The sequence below is a fragment of the Pogona vitticeps genome, chromosome 3, assembly GCF_051106095.1.
Source record: "Pogona vitticeps strain Pit_001003342236 chromosome 3, PviZW2.1, whole genome shotgun sequence".
In the NCBI taxonomy this organism is placed as follows: Eukaryota; Metazoa; Chordata; class Lepidosauria; order Squamata; family Agamidae; genus Pogona; species Pogona vitticeps.
Genome location: NC_135785.1, coordinates 46,705,095 through 46,722,967, shown reverse-complemented (window position 1 = coordinate 46,722,967; position 17,873 = coordinate 46,705,095). Strand labels below are relative to the sequence as shown.

The 17,873-nt window shown below is 40.7% G+C and overlaps 1 long non-coding RNA gene across 1 annotated transcript in view; it reads left to right on the top strand.

Moving 5' to 3' along the window:
* Positions 1-17,147, top strand: part of LOC144587858 (uncharacterized) — a 59,440-nt gene extending 42,293 nt beyond the window's left edge. The window contains exons 2-3 of the long non-coding RNA XR_013543043.1: positions 13,340-13,490; positions 15,869-17,147. This is a non-coding gene — a long non-coding RNA (uncharacterized LOC144587858). The remainder of the gene's footprint in view (positions 1-13,339; positions 13,491-15,868) is intronic.
* The last annotated feature ends 726 nt before the right edge of the window (positions 17,148-17,873 follow it).

Below are 17,873 nucleotides of genomic sequence, written 5' to 3'. Positions count from 1 at the left end.
TCAGCACAATACTGGTCAACATCTCAAACATATGAGATTTCATTGCGATTACAAAATCTTGCATCCTATTTTACAATAAGTAGCTATATGACCATTGAAGAAGAGCTAGAAGAAAAGATTTCCATTGCTTTGAATCAGGCAAAGAATGCCAGTGCTGGGAACTATAATAACTCATCATCTATGGAGAGGTGACTGCAGCAGCTCCCGTCCCCCCAAGAGGCATCTCATTATGGAGCAGGAGCTCCCAACAATGCTGATGCAAAAGGAAAGCAAAGGGAAGAGATGGCACTGCTCTATTCATTCTAGTGCCCCTGTAAAAACAGAAAATATATTAATACTTCTTTTCCAATGTGGAAAAGAAAAATCAATAGGGAAAGAAATATTATTTTTAATCTTCTAAGTTTTTTTTACAAACAACAGAGGGAAAAAGTGGAAAACCATGAAAAAAAAAACAGACTTGCCGGTGTCCTTTTAACCTTTATTTATTATCACTCAGTCCATATCAACCCATGACTGCATGATAATTTCTCCGGGATTTCATTTTAATTTCAGTGTATCATATAATTCAACACAGCTTTTCACAATCTTTTTTTTTCATTGTAAACTTTAAAAATCTCTTTAAAGGAAATGCATCAAGGAGAAAGCCTCCATCACCCTTCTGTTGCCATTACTTAATTTATAACATGAAAAGGGTTTGTGCTAAAATATGATAAAAATAAAATCAAAACACTTCAAAAAGGAACTATTCAGTAATAAAGCATTTAAATTTGAAGGGTAGCTGCTTCTGTGCTTCTTAGAGAGTTTGCCGGAGCCAGACATAACATTGCTTGTTCTTATGTTAGCTGCTGCCTTGATCCCACATGTGCCATCCATGTGCCTACACAGATTACTGAATGGAAATGGCCCAGCTGCATTCCTCCCTGCAGAAGTGGGAGGCTGCTACAGCCAAATGGACATCCATAAAGGACCCAAAGAGGTGCTCCCCTTCCTTTGCTGAACAAATATATATATGTATATCAGAGTACAGTAGTGTGGCCATATATCCTACTTTAGAGGATGGTCTTCTGTTTGAAAGGTCATCAGAGGTAGGGTTGGAAAAATCTCTGTGTCCATTGAATTTTTCACAGCCTTGCCCACATTACATTCTTCTCCTCATTTCACATTGGGTTGTGAAATTTCTATATTGTTTTTCATTTTGGTTCATTTTTTCATTCCCATGTTGTTTTTCATCTCTGCTTTTAACCCATTTTAATGCATTTTTCCAGATGTAATTCACAGTGGCAAATTGCTGCTAATTAATAAGTCCCCACTTGGATTCCTGGTGGCCACTGTTGTTCTCTGTTCTCTGCATTCATTTGTTGGTGATGGTCTTCCTGACAGGACAGTGTTCATCACTGCTAGGGATCTAAAATTAGAGTGACCACTTTAAAAAGAGACATCTGCCACCAAAATAAGAAGGCCAAAGAGGTCATCGGTTTGCATAAACTTGTACATGCTATATGTACACATGCAAAGTTAGAAAAGACATTTGTAATTTACATGTAATTCCAGTGCTTGTTATTTGACTGCACCAAGATGGCCTGTGTGCCTGCTGAACCTACAATCCAGGTATTCACTGTGAGTGGGCAATTTCAAGGTGCCTGATCTCTTTCTTTATGTTTCTTCATTATAAAAACAGAAATGCACAGGACAGGCCTTTAAATGGAGGACTCGTTCAAGGATTGTCCTCTAACATTGGCTCAAGTGGAAGACCGTCCTCTGTGAAAGAAGGCCTGTGGCCACCCTGTCCACAAATCTAATCACATTCTTTCAACAATACTAGGAATCGCTATTGCCAGAGGAAGTTCATATTGTTCCTCTTTTTGATGACATATCCTCACATGCAATTGTGTGTTCAGCAGTCAAGATCTCTGGTGAATTAGGGTCCACCTCAAAAAATATAAGATCAGCAAACTGAGGACTAATTGAACAAATGTTGTCTTTACCCCACAAAGGAAAGAAGTGGCATGCCATTAAAAGCCTGAGGAAAAGTGACTGGTGGTTAAATTATATTTGGGGAAGGCAGCCTTTTAAGGCCTCAGTTGCCTTTTAAAGACATACAGTGGTGCCTTGCTAGACGATGATAATCCGTTCCACTGAAATCGCTGTTTAGCGAAATCATTGTCTAGCGAAAAGCATTTCCCTATTGGAATGCACTGAAACCTGTTTAATGCGTTCCAATGGGGAAGAATCGTTGTTGTCCAGTGAAGATCGGCCATAGGAAAGACGCTTTGTGAACCGCCGATCAGCTGTTTAAATAGCTGTCTTGTGAAGCATAGGTCCCGAAAACACCTGTTCTGCAAGCGCGGAGGGAGCTGTCAAAATCGTTGTCTAGCAAAAATCGGTTTGCGAAGCAGGGACCAAACACTGTCCAGTGAAATTCCCCCATAGGAATCACTGTTTTGCGAATCGCTATAGTGATTGCAAAAAGTCAATGTCTAGCGAAAAACTGTCATGCGGGGTAACTATCTAGCAAGGCACCACTGTATAATACAATGCTTTTGCAGTTTTTTTAAAAGCGAAGGCATCTCAAAATAAAATTTATACCGTCAACTATGTTCCCTGAGACCTCTGGAGGCTCAATTAGTCATTTTCAACCCCCCACCCCACACATTCAAGGCCATGAGGTTCAACTGTTACTTGACAAGATCCTGGGGAGGTAAAAAAAATACTGCCCTCCCATAGATAATGAAGTTGTCTATCCCTGCCAAATAAGCACAGCCACCTGCCCACAGCAGACCTGGTGCCTGTCGTATCTTGGCTGCCCTTCTGCACTTCATCTAGGAAAAGAGCAAGGAATTCAATCATCCCACAAATACCTGCTTATGAAAAGGAACATCGCACCGCATGGATACTGTTCCTTTACTAAAAGTGGAGAGAGGGAAAACTTGCTGCTCTGAACAGCCGAGTGATATATGGCTGGGATGCCACCTGATTGCCACCATTTTTCTTGCCAACTCTTACTGAATGGAAAATGAATTCCTTGTTTACTTTCCACGATTATTATTGACACACACACACAAATTCCCCAACATTCATTTGCCTAATAGCACCCTGCTGCAGATGGCACATTTTGCCCAGCATGTTGGCACTGGTTGAGGACATAAGGAGCTTCATCCATTTAAGTCAGCATTCATCCCTAGCCCTGTTTATCAGAGGGCTCCTGAAATACCCAACACAATAAGAGTTGTTTATTTTGAATTACCCATCATTCCAGAGGGCCACAGAGACAGAGTTTCTATGCTGACAGCCATAGGCAGCGTCAGACCAAATTGAAGATGATACAGGCCATGCAGAGGGTAGAGAGAATTTCAGTTTTGGCTTTTGAATGGTCATCTTTAAAAGGAGACAACTAACATTTCTTCCCTGACAGGGTTGATGCTTGTGGAAAAAGTATCCAGTAGTAAATTTTGGATAAAAGGCAAAATACATTTTTTTCCTCTTGTTTTGCAATTTGGATGGATAATTGCAGCAATAGTACCAGCTATGGAACTTTGACACCAGGATTCCCAGATAGCTGTCCTTATCATTAAACAGAGCGAGGCAAATGCCTCAGGCAACAGATTTGTGGAGAGAAGCAGCTCCCTGGTCATTCACCTTTCTTGGATGACAAGAGCCGTGTGTTACTCATATACTGTTATGCACAACAATACTAGTCTACTATTCTTGGATGTAGTAGAATATGATCCAGTTCTTTTAAAAAAAGCTCCAGTTTATGAATATGGGAAATTGCTTCCTGTATCTCTGATTCAAAATGCCAGGAAATGACTGCATTGCAGCAGGAAAAAGGATGCCAAGCTTCACACAGCAAAGGACATCCTGAATGCCAACAATGGCAGCAGTCAAGATGGCCTATAGGATACCCTCTTCTCCTCACTGCTATTCACAAAGTGACACCAAGCTAGGGAAAATCCCAGAAAGTGATTCCTTTTTCATCAGTTAACCACTTTGCACCCAAACACAAAGCAATTATCAGAGCTGTTTTTGACAAGTGTGGCCTTTCATTGCCCTCCAAATGTCTCCCTTCCCAGCCCACAAAGCTGCAACAATGTATCTACTTTGCAACACTTGCTGATAAGCATGTTCCACACATGCTCAGTCTTATAACAAAGTGGTTGTTTTTCCCCTTTTGAAAGGCCTTTTTGTCAATTAATATTTCAGCCTCTGCAACCTGGATTCCTTCCTTTTTTCTCAATGTGAGTGGAGTCAACCACTCAACCACTCAACCACTTTCAAGAAAAGCAAGGCTTATTTTTTCCCCAATTTCTTTTCTGCACGGTTGGGGGCAGATTTACATTTAAAAAACATAACTTGAAAGCCATTTGCCAAAACTTCCCCAGATTTGGCCCAGAGCTGGCTGCTGCATCTGTATCAGATCATCAATTTTGTGTTGATCTGAAGTCAAGTTTCTAAATTGTACTTGTTTATAAAAAAGAAAGTTCATAAAAATGTAATTTAAATCTGTAACTCATCTGATAGATTACACCAGTGTAACTCTATTGGCATACATTTCAACTAGGTATTGCTGCAAATTAAGAAACCAGTGTAGGCATTTGCTGTCATGTGCTGAGTCATGTGACTGGTGTTGGACTATAAGGGCCTATGCTGAGCTTCTATGGTATGGCAATTCACCACCAAGATATACACTGATTCTGGCAGGCACAGGTAATAGGGTTCTGGACAATGTCCCACTCACTTACCAAAATAATGTGTTATTTTCCTACTTGTTACCACCATGTTATTTTAATATTATGCTAAAACAGCAAAAAAGCCAAATATGCTTAGAAATGACACTCTCAAAAGAACTTCCCTGCACTGAGCAGAGATTGGATTTAATGGCTTTCGAGCTTCCTTCCTACTTCATTATTTTATGATTCTATTAACTTTGGGAAGGAAGGTAAGCATTATTTACTACTAAAATTTGTAACATTCACTCATGTTATCACACTAAAATGATTGTATTGCAGCTTAATTGGAAACAAATAATCACATGAATAATGAGTACCTTGTTACTTTTAAGCTCTTGTTTCCAAGCTTTGACCCTGAAATCCAAATTGCTTATGTGGGGGGCTGAATAGGAGTAGCCAGGAAGAGCAGAAATAGCCCTTGGATAAAAGTAATGGCCCAAGCTGTTCCTAGTTGAAATTCAAGCAACTGTTGCTGAACTTTCTAATCAGCCACCCACTTGGTCGTGCTCCTGCTGTGCAATTACTCAGACCAGATGGCATTCATTACTTCTGAGGAGTATGCCTAATACTGTAATTGAATATAGTGTAAGTAAGGAAAGCCTGTGAAACAGAGCATACTCTGTCCTGGCTTGCTTAGGATAGGTGAATTTCTGTCATACTCTATTCCAAACTGACATCTTCCAGATGATTTGGACTACAGCTCCCATAATCTCATCCACTGTGGTAAATAACCATGGATTATAGGACTTGTCATGCAGCCAGATATGGAAAGTCATTCTACCAGCCGCCTCCGCAAATCAGCTGGTAGCAAAGGAAACTGAAGACTGCATGTAATTTCTTTATTTTCTCTACAGTGCAGACAGTGTCAGAGGAAGCGGGCTGTAATCCATGAAAGTTCACACTGAAATAAATCTGCAAGGCTAAAATTCTATTAATTACTCCTGCTGACCTAATACAGTTGGCATAAATCTTATTGGCTAATTGCTGCAAGTTAAGAAGCTGTTGTTGGTGTTTGCAGTTTGCTAGCATGCAATATCAAACGCCGATAATAAATCCATAACTTGCAGCAACTGGCCAATGAGATTTATGCTAACTTCAATATGTGAGAATAAAAATGCAAGAGGAGTTTGGCCTTTGTTAAAAGACCCTAGCTTCTAAAATGCCAGAATACCTCTGTTTTAACTTTATATACTGTACATATTGTTTTTGATTTTTTCTTCCAGTATAGACAAACAATAATTTTAATGTCAGAGAACTTGATGGAAGGTCAAGCTTAATGACATATTACTTTCTGAGGTGAAATATAAAACAATTCTCCTGCCCCCACTCTACCTCATATACTAAAACTGACTCGATTAGTATCTGACCATTGCTTTAAGATGATGAGAGGACTAGTGCTCCAGGTAATCTGAGGGAACACAGGGCTGGGTAAATAGTACACACAGCAATGTATTCCAGTGATTCATCACAGCACTCCACCGCCCTAGACTTTACTTAACAATAGGGCTGGCCCTGCTTCTCGGTTATCAGCAGAGCTCATTGCTAATGGTAAGAGTCAGGGGGGCCACCAGCAAGAACATTGCTGGTGGTGTTTCTTCCCAAAGGTGGGCTGGCACTGATCCATGTCAACCTGCAGATACATAACAGTAATCAATGGAAGAAGCTTGACTCCCAAGGAGAGGTTGGATAAAAGCTAGCTGATTCCAAAGGAATTATCCTCAAGAGAAAGGCAGAGGGCAAATGATCATAAGTTCCTTTTCCCTACTAAGGATCCTTACATGTCCATGCGCAAATGAGCACAATGATGTGTGTTACATCATTCTGAGTCAGCATGGACACTGCAAGCCAGTGCTCAGGAAGCTACTTTTAAAAGTGGTTAATTAAGTTAATGGAGATAAAAGATGGTTAATGGAGAGATTAGTAACTAGAAATTCTGGGAAAAAGTGCTAAATAGTTTTTTGTGACCTTCCATTTTAGCATAATTGTGTAAGTGGATGTAAAAATACGCTTTCACTCTCTGAAATCTTACCTTTTCCCCACCTGTACCAAGTTCTCCCTTCCCCCCCATACCCCTATTCCAAATCCTATTCCTATTGAAAATGGGTAAAAATTAAAAATAAACAAAAGTGGTTAAGATTATAATTTCAAGCATCTCAAGGTAGTTCGTTACCACTATACCTATACCTGTAACTACTATTTTTAAAACCTCTATAACGATTTTAAATCATCTATAATAATCATTATCATGTGTCACCAAGACAATCCTAAGAACCCTTTTCAGGCTTTTTGAAGTAAAAAATATTCAGAAATGGTTTACCATTCCCTTCCTCTGGGGGAGCCCCGGGACAGTTCAGCCATGCCCAAGGCCACACAGGTGGCTCTTCTCTCTGAGAATACAGAAGGGAATCAAACTCCCAACCTCTGGCTCTGAAGCCAGATACCTAACACATAGTTTCCTATTTCTCCCAAGTAAGTAAAATAGTTACTTGTTGGCTGCTTTAAAAGACATCTGAATCCTGCAAGCTGTAAAACACTTGCCCATCTCCTTGTCATTTTAACACTCACAATAGCACACAATGCAGGCAGCAAAACACACAGTACAAGCCAGCACTTGAGCCATGACTGAGTAGGCTCATATCCCATAACTGGATGTGTACAGCTACTCTGCAAAAGGAATGAAGTTATCCCTTTGTTATGTTATATAATGGGATATAGTTGTACCTTCATTAGGGGGAGAAAGGAGCTAATTACAAGTCATATCTAACCAGTTACTGCCATTAAATAATTGTAATTAGTTCCTTTTCCCAGTAATGAAGATAAAACTATATTACATTATGACAAGAACTTTATGCAGGGATAACTTCCTTTCTTTGCAAAGTAACTGTAAGTAGTTACTTTTATTTAGAGAGCCAACATGGTATAATGGATTAAACAACAGTCAGGGACTCGGAAGACCTCGATTTGGGTCTCCAGTTTGCCCTGGAAACTTACTGGGAAGTTTGGCAAGGATAAAAAACCTCACATACCTTGGAAATCCTACTAGAGTTGCTATAAGTTAGCTCTGACTTGATTGGTAAACAACAATTATTACTTGCCCTCCCAGGCCCCGAAATGAAGATGAAAGGCAGTGGTATGGATTAAAATATGGGCCACACTTTATTAATTCACCTCTGATTATAGATATCATTATTATCATAAAATGAGGGGGGCTGCGGTAGTGCGGAGAAAGAAATGCAGGGCATCCACGATACCCTAATCAGACAATGGGCGAGTCCCAGGCCCCAGGTTCCAGCTGTCTTGACAACATCAGGAACCTTGGCAGCCTATATTAAACACCCCAGACCTCAAGCCATCTTTATTTGATGACTGTCGGTCCGAAAGTGGCCCAGCGCATCTCCCGCCGCCAGCCCTGTAATTGCACGATCCGCAGAGCCAGGAGGTCTGATGCGCTGTTGGCTTAGCATAATTATCAAAGGGACACACCGAGACGAACACTTTTTTCCTGCACTACCCACCAGTGTGACCAAGAATATCACCAATCAAGTGCCAACAACCCTTCTCCAGTGTGGGATAGGCAAAAAATTCCTCCATCCATTAGCCATTCAGGATAGAGGTAAAAAAAATTCCTATCCAGCCCCATAAGGAGACCCAAAAGCACACTAGAAAGAGGGCGGGCGGGCAGGTGGGTACCCAAAAGAGAAAGACAATGATTTGTGGCTAGTGTCTCACTTAAGTAAACGCTATCCACCAGCACCCTTAACACGTGGCCTGGGCTGTCTTGCGACTTCTCGGCGCCATGGAGGGCAACGGCCGGATCTGCAGCTCAAGGTCGTTATCTCGCCCTTCCTGCGTCCGGATACTTCTAAGTATATTTTAAAATATATTGGATTTATTTGAAGCTGCATTCAGCTTTGATTGCTTGAACGCAAAGTCGTCATATATTCAACATATTTCATAGGCTTGGTGTTTAATTTTTGAATATATGGAGATGTAACTCAGGCAAGCAGGCATATATAGCATTGCTGTGATGCAGATTGCAAAAGAATACCCAAATGTATGTGTCCTTTTAAACCAAACTAAGAGGGCATAGAATAAATATTAAGCACAAGACTCCCTGCAAAGATAGAATTTGCTTTCTCATCTGCAGTCTGGTCTGCTGGTTGCTACCCATGATGCTCAGGGCCCAAAATGTAAGCTTGGGCAAGCTGTATTGATTCAATTATAGGTCATTTGACTCCTCATGAGATAGCCAGGAGTCTTAAATTTCAAGTCATTAAAAAACTGAAATGGCAAAAGAAGAAACAGATTTGAATTACAAAATCCTTTATCTTCTGTTCCATCCTGGTCATAGAGTCCCCTTGTAATGTATGTAATAGATAAATGAAAACAACAGAAACCATTGTTTAAGAAATAGTAAAACTTATTCAACCACTAGCAGTGACTCTGTTGTTACCATATTGGTTATACTGAAAGAGAAATATGGAATAAATATAATAAGATGGAGTGGAATATATCTACTGGCTAAAGTGTTTCATGGCTATAGTTGCTTGCTATACTTTTGAACAATCCCTTTATGCAGTAAAAAAACCCTCAGTTCATTTACTCAGCAACACACAATTTAAACACCCTGGCCACTTTTTCTACTCTCTCTCATTTTATGAGATCATCATCACTCCAAATATCCTATTTTGGAGGGAAAATATTCCACAAGACCAAAGCACCGAGAACACTCATGCAGCCAGAATAATTATTGTTTCAGTTATATTGTGTTTCTGATTATGATGTGAATGGACTCATGACAGGAGTTCTGAAGTTGTCCAGCTTTATCAAGCATGATTTTTCTGTGATCAGAATGTTTTTACATTCAGTCTTGCAACATTTGCCCCCCCCTTTTTTTGCCACCTAGTTGTTCTAATCACTATGATGTAGCGACATCCATGAAACCTATTTTGCAGCATCCAAAGAAGGCTGAGATACATCATTGTTGGATCAACCAAAGAATAAAAGTTGAAGGTCATTAATTATTGTCATTAATACATTCATTAATACATACAATAAATCCAATTATTATCATTAATACACCCAATTAATGCATTGGGTGGAGACACAGGAGAGGGCCTTCTCTGATGCTGCTCCCAGACTTGGGAGGCCACGCTGCCCACCCATCTTTGCTGTTGTTCCTCAAGCAGCTAAAACAAAGAATCTTTGGTTTTGAATGGCAACCATTTTTTGTTAGACCATGATATTTGGTAGAGATTTTTGAGTAGTAAATGAAGGTGGATGGTATCACATGCCATTGTAAGGTCAGCAAATGCTGCTCCATTTTTAAAACCATCTATGTGCTGGGTTAGATTTAAGATTTTGAGTTGTATAACTTTTGTTAGGGCTAAAGCCTGACTGTCCTAGAATTAGACAAGGTTCAATTTTAGGTTTTAACATCATTTGTTCAAACACTTTGTATACAGTAAGTGGCAAAGTAGGGACTCTTGAGAGTCCCCTGGACTGCAAGGAGAACAAACCTATCCATTCTGAAGGAAATCAACCCTGAGTGCTCACTGGAAGGACAGACCCTGAAGCGGAGGCTCCAATACTTTGGACATCTGATGAGAAGAGGAGACTCCTTGGAAAAGACCTTGATGTTAGGAAAGTGTGAGGGCAAGAGGAGAAGGGGACGACCGAGGATGAGATGGCTGGACAGTGTCTGCGAAGCAACCAACATGAAATTGACACAACTACAGGAAGCAGTGGAAGATAGGAGGGCCTGGCGTGCTCTGGTCCATGGGGTCACAAAGAGTCGGACACGACTAAACAAACGAACAGCAAAGTAGGCAGTTTGGCATGTAGCTTTCAGGACCTGATGGTTCTTGCTTGGTTGCAAGTATACTGCTTAATTTTGTCTTCTGCCATATTTCTGGAATTTGTTTGCTTGTCCAGCAATTATTAAAGGGTTGAAGGAGCCATTCCTTTATGTTTTGCCTAAAATGTTTAATTTGCTTGCTCTGGATATCATCTAGTCCTGCCACTTTACCATTCCAACATTTTCTTAAGGCTTCCACAAATAGAAAAGTTTATTGGATTCATTCTGAATATCCCTTTGATGTTTTTATTATGTGTTGTTTGGTCCCTGATAGGAGCAGTTGGTGTGCTGTTATATCTCCGTATGGTATCCTTTTCTTTGGATCATTGTTCAGTCTTTTTGGTAATCTCTAGACATGGGAGATTTGACTACGTTTCCCAAGGGAGATGAAGATGAATCTTGCTGGCACAGGTGGCCAGTCCGATTAATGCCTGCTCCCAGAACCCACCAGTCCACTTATCGCTCAGCTCAGTGTGCGTGGACAGCATCATTGGCAGCACGCCAACCACAGAAATAGCCCAGCTGGCACTGCAATGCCTCCCTGCCTGGCTGGCAACTCAGTGGCTGAGTGGGGAGACTCATCATCCCACCCCCTCACCAGAGTGGCTGGCAAAGCAGGGAGGCAGTGCAGCACCAGCCAAGCTACTGCCTATTTTATAATGGCTTCATTTTCATTATTTTTTCATAGGTCCAAATTTTGCTACGGCTGTTGAAATCTCCAATTAGAAAGTTAGTAGTTTATAAACTGATGTTACAATCTTGCAGAAACTGTCAGGAATGTTATGTTGTCCTCTTCAGTATAGTCCATTGAGAGGGCTATACTACCTGGTATTACAAAATTGGCACTTCTACATCATTTATGGGGCCTCCTGGCCACTAAAGACATTCCAGGAACTTTTGGTTGATGTTGATCATTTCCTCTGTGAGTTTCTTGGACACAGAAGGCATCACATTGCTGTTCATGGCAAAGTGAAGCTAAGAGTTTCTCTTTAGATGACGAGATGCCCTCTATATTGATAAAAACGATTGTCACTTGGGGTCCTAAAAAGGCCTGCTGGATCATTTTGCTCATCAGCAAATTTACAATGCAATGGTTCTGGAAGTGAAAAATTGGATAGTTGTGTGCTGTTGCCCAGGTGTAACCCAAGTGTACTTGCTTTCCACTCTTTTGGGAGGCTCCTTCAGTGTCCCTCAGGGCTGGATTTAAACATGCTGAGGCCCTAAAGTATGCTAGACCTAAGAGGCCCCACAATATTGTATGCATGTTATGTACTGCCAAGTTACATCTGACTTATGGTAACCCTAATAAGGTTTCTAAGGTATGTGAGATATTTAAGGAATGGTTTGACTCCCTAGTTGACTTCCATGGGTGAGTGGAAATTTGAGCCCATGTCTTGTAAGTACTAGTCCAGGAATGGCAAACCTTTGGCACTCCAGAGGCTTGGGATTGCAATTCCACAGGCTTTTATCACTGGCAGTGCAAGCTAGGAATCCTGGGAGCTGTAGTCCAAAAACCTGGAATGCTAAGGGTTTGCCAACTGCCCTAGTCCATCATTCTAACCAATACACCACACTGTCTTTCCTCAGAACAGTATCAAATTATTATTAGTTCTCTTATAAATTGATGTTTTCAAGTGTACCTTTTTTTAGGTTGTGTGAAAATCCACTTTTGTCCTATTACCTCAAGGCTTGAACCTGCTGGTTAAATGTCTCTGCTTCATCCAGCCAGTTGATTCATGTGATAGACCAGCCATTCTTAAACCTCTTTTTAGCCATAGCCATAAATACAATATGAAAGAAATATAGGCCAAATCAGGATTGTATAACTTTGCACAACAAATTTGATAAGGTGGTGTCTGAAGATTTGTTTCCAGTCCATGGCCCCCTTCATATGTATCAGGGCCTCCCAGAGGGCCATATGATCCCTGGTGAGAATGGCTGTGATAGAAGCTATGTCAGGAAGTAATTTGTGACTGCTCTTCTCCACATATCTTTAATATGTGTCTGCATACTTCCTCATATTTGGTCTTGACCACAAGCTCTATTGTATGTGATGGCAGATCATGTCATAAAAAGGGTGGTGGCAGCAGCACTGTGCTACATAGTATGGTAGATCTGACAGGAGAGCTTTGTGTCAAATGAATAGGGGGTGGTTGTATTATATACATTCCCTTGCTCCAAGCACCAGATGATAGAAATCCTATAATCCCACCCTGCTTTAATACTGGATTAATGTGGATTTGTTAATAAAAATGCTGGTGAAAATGAGAATAAATTGTAATTAACTCAAACTTCTACTCTTCACATGATTTCTGAATATTTTTAAATAAAGAAGGAGGGTGGGCTTTCAATGCTCTACGCACTGGCTGTAAGCAAAATCTCTGCCATAGGGATGAGACTGGTTGGAATTGATGTCTGTTCAGCTGCGCTGGCTTCAGCAATAGCAGCAGCAATTGCTCCATAAGGATACGAATGGAATAATGGCCATGCTGCCTTTTAGGGGCTTTGAGAAGTGCTCTTTGATATTAGTAGAGCATAATCCCAAATGGATATGGCAGTTTATTTCAAAGAGCATGTACCAACAGGCGAAGTATTGTCACAGGCAAATATAATGAGAACAATATGAAAACTACTTATCATACTCACTACAGTAGGTTTAGAATTACAGCATTAATGTTGCTACCTGCTCAACGGCATTAAGAGATCATGCTTTGCATACATGGGATTTCTTATGAGATACTCCTCTGATCTAAAGTCTTTATAGGCACAGAGACATGCTGAGCACAATACTGTGCTATCCAACTCAACATCCTGCCTAATCCTAGTGCAACTGCATGGAACTCACACAAGAAGGAAAGGGAAGGCAACACAACCAATCACAGTGCCTGAATGAGGTCATGAAGGAGGTAAGTACATTTTTTTTTTAAAAAATCCACCCATCTCCTCCAGATCAGTGTCTAAGAATGGTCTTCTAATCCGTGGGAAATTCGCCAGCAGGACATGGAGGAGGAGCATTGTCCTTCAATGTTACTTTTTTCCTAGCATCTGCTAATCAGGAATATACTTCTTCTGTATACTGAAGTTCAATTGTTTAGCTTCAGCTGTCTGATATTAATTGCTTTATTTAGTTGTCATTGTTTTCAATTCTCTCTTCTCAAGCACATATTTGTAGAGACTGATAGGGATGAAAATAATGCTTGCCAAGCTTCTTGTTCTTATTGGTAAGACAAGACCCTTCAATGAGGTATTTTCAAGTCCCACAAGATTTTTCACCTCCAGTATGAGAGCAAGCCAACAAATGCACTTTTCACTCACAACAATATCTTGCAATTAATTAATTAATTAATGATCGTACTAGCTTTTTTAAAAAAGCATGCAAAAAACCCATCCAGTGCTTCAGATTTTGAAAAGTCTGCACAACAGAGCAATTGTTGCAGTTTTGTGCAACTTGCACAAGGTACACAATATCTGTAATACCATTCAGTTCCAGTTCCAGGAAATATATCACTTTCTACAAGGAGAGAAAACTTGTAGTTCTTTGTTCTTTTCTGTAAGGATGAGACAAAGAAAAATTTGAATTCCTAGTCACTTGCTGATTGATAACTACATGGCTGAGTCAGTAACAGTACAAGCTTATGCATATCTGCTTTTTTAAAAAGCCCCATTTGTTTCATTGGGACTGAGAGGCCAGGAACCTACAGAGCACTGGTGAAACAGAAAGCTGGGCCTGCACACATAAGATGATTTATTTTTGATTGCAGAGGCTGTCGTAGGTTCTAGCAGCAGTCAGAACAGGGAGAAACTGTTCCGGCATTTTCAAAGCTATCCAGGAACCTATGGCACTGAGAATTATTTGATGTGGAAGTTACTCCATCCACTCTGATCATTTTAGTTGCCCTTTCTGAGGCTGAGTTACCAAAACCATATATTTCAAATGTGGATGAATTATTATGCAATGGTTGTTGTTTTACTTTAGAATATTTCTCTATAAATTCCTAATCTTAACTGTGTCTTTTGATTCATTGCTGCGGCACATGGAGCTGACATTTTAATGCACTTTCTACTAGAATCCAAGACATCTTTCATTGGGTAGCTGTAATTAGTTTAAGATAAAGGTTTTTTTAACCCAAATACTTGTAACTCCTCATATCTCAATCTGATGCCCTAAAATATGCTTGATTACAAAGTCCCTTGTCCTCAGCAAACATGGAAGTAGCTGGAATGATGGAAACCACTGTTCAACATCTGGAAGACATGAGATAGGGGCAAACTGGTGTTTGAGGAGAATACCAGCATGGGGCAACCTTTTCAGTGGCATCTCCCATGGTGATCATAATAACCAATCTAGATCTAACAGATGTTCAGTTCGATTTATTCAGAGTAGTGGTAGGAAACCAATGGCTGCCACCTTCTTAGGCATCCTTCAGTCTCTCGAGACTATGGTAACGTGCTCTGTATCGAGGACTTGAACAGCATCTAGTGTGGCTGAAAAGGCCAATTCGAGAGTGACAATCTCTTCCACACTGAAGACAAATCCAATCTGCCCCCTGTCCAGCTCCCTGATTTTGCTGCTTCCGGGACTGCCTCTTTGCCTCGGCCTGCTGGACAAGGGTCTCTTGAAATTGGGAGAGGCTGTGATGCACCGCCTGCCTCCAGGCTGAACGGTTAGATGTCAAGGTTTCCCATCTGTTGAGGTCCATTTCTATTGCCTTCAGATCCTGCTTGCAGATATCCTTGTATCGCAGCTGTGGGTGCCACCAGTCATTACTATAAGACATGACAGATGTGGATAATGGCAGTTGGAGCCCAGTGATATCTGGAAGGCCAGAGATTCCACAACTCCTGGTCTAAAAGACAATAAACATAAGTATATATATAAGCCCCTCAAGGACTAGGAGTTTCTCTATAAGGAACATATTTGCAAAGGACATACAGTACTCCTTTCCCACAGTCCAGACATGGAAAGTTCTTTCATCCCTCCAGATGTTTCTGAACTATTTTGCCCATCATACCTTATCACAGGCCAGGTTGACTAGGATTGGTTAATAACATCTATAGAGTCACAAATTCTCCAGACCTGCTGTAGATCTACCATCTAAGAAGATATAGTCATAAGAAAATTTAAAGGGACATAAATGGACAATCAGTCAAAAGCAAAATTTCAGCAATTGCCTAGAAGCACCAGCATGCTACTAATTTAGACAAGTATTATCTATTACTAAGAGTAACAAGTAGTATCTAGTTTGATGTATAGCGGGGTATTAAAATGCAATTTGCTTTTCAGGAATATGGACTGGGAGTGCTGCACTGTTAATGATCAAGAAACAAGGAGCAAGGAGTTCTAATCAGCATCTTGGCAATGGGGAAAGCTAATGTCAAATCCTTGCAGGGAAAATGCCACAGCTTTTTTTTAAAAGCAAAACAGAATTCTATGTGGGGAGGGAAGAAAAATATCATTTTGACAGGAAGGCAGACAAATCCATCTATCCTGAGTGACGCATATCAACAACATCCCAAATAAAACCATCCCATAGAGTAAAGTAGGCACGGGCAAATCTGTCAAACTCGATTCCATTCAGGTCCTCATTCTTCCATTCTTATGTTCAGTTTCTCCCATTTCCACAATGGATTTCTCTTTTACTCCTGCTCTGCATGTAAACCAATATTGATTTTCATACACAATCTTAAAAAGTAAATGCATTCTTAAATGAATTTGTGTGTATTCTTTTCAGACATATGCATCTTCGTACGGCTTGTGTTCATCCAAAAAAGCACTGTTGTATGCCTTTTTCAAAATGTCTGTTGTATATATTCTTTCAAAGGAATGCAGTAAAGATTTCTACAGCTACATCACAAACTTTGGTAAAGTATGGGTTTTGTAGTCTAAACAAATTACAAATTATATTTCAGTTTGGGAAGTGTACTGGAATTTGCACACTGAGACAATGCCATGCGGTATTGAAACTGACAAACTTAATCAGCTGTATGTGAATCTCAGTTTCCTGTCACCCTCCTCTTATTTATTTGTCTCTGCCTGTCTTCAAAAACTATTTACGGTGTGACTAGATTATGGGACTATCCTGGCCTGGATTGTTCTAGATCAGGGCTTCCTAAACTTTTTCCGACTTGCAACCTCTTTTTGCCCGAGAAATTTTTATGTGACCCCAGGTCACAAGGGCAGGTCTGTGCTGAACACTGTAATCAATGGCAAGAAGAGGGCAAGGGAGGTGAAGAAGGCTAGCTGTGCAAACCCAGGTCTCAGGCGAGTGCTGGCCCTTGCTGTGGACATGCTGGTGGCAAGTCTGAACAGAGACCAGGATGCCCAGCCTCTGCCCCCCCATTGGAGGGAGAAGGGTGGCTAAGCATTGTGCTGCCTTCACTGACACTGTTCTCTCTCCCTCTCCAAGTCTAGCTCACTCCCTCAAGAACAGGTTGGGTGGTAGAGCTATGACTGCTGTGGCTGCTTGCAAGCTGATGGTTGGAGGAACAGATTTTTCATGACTCCCCCATTCAGTTACATGACCCCATATGGGATTGAGACCCACAGTTTAAGATGTTTTGGTCTATTTGGGTTGCTCTGAAGAGCATTTGGGGCAATCATTGCATCCACATACAAGGACAGACCACACTATACCTCTAAGTGACCCTGTTTAACATGATCAAGACTTTTTTCCCTTTAAAGAGAAAGTTTCCTATTTATCAATATCAAAATAATTATACAGCTTAGGCAAAGGGAAACTTGTTTGTTTGTTTGTTTGTTTGTTTGTTTAATTTCTATGCCACCCACAATACCCAAAGGTCTCTGGGCGGCTTACAACATTTAAAATACAATAAAAAGTCAAACAATTAAAATTCAATTAAAATATAAACTCTAAATATTGCCATCAGACCCACAGCTGATATTATTTCAATTAAAAGCCTTCTGGAACAGGAAGGTTTTGACCTGGCACCGAAATGTCATCAGCGTCGGCACCAGACAAATGTCAGTTGGGATGGCATTCCATAGTCTGGGGGGCAGCTGCCAAAAAGGCCCTTTGTCTACAAGCCGGCCCTCTTACCTCCTTCAGGGATGGCTCTTTCAAAAGGGCCCCCTGGCTAGATCTTAACTGCCGGGTAGGCTCATATGGAAGGAGGCGGTCCTTCAGGTATCCAGGGCCCAAGCTGTTAACTATTTCTTAATTACTAAACTTACTATTTCTGAAGATCGTTAAGTAGCTTTGACAAAGGGACAGACAGATACCCACTTTGGTTCAATCCCGGTGATCACATACACTGGAACCCAACCAAAA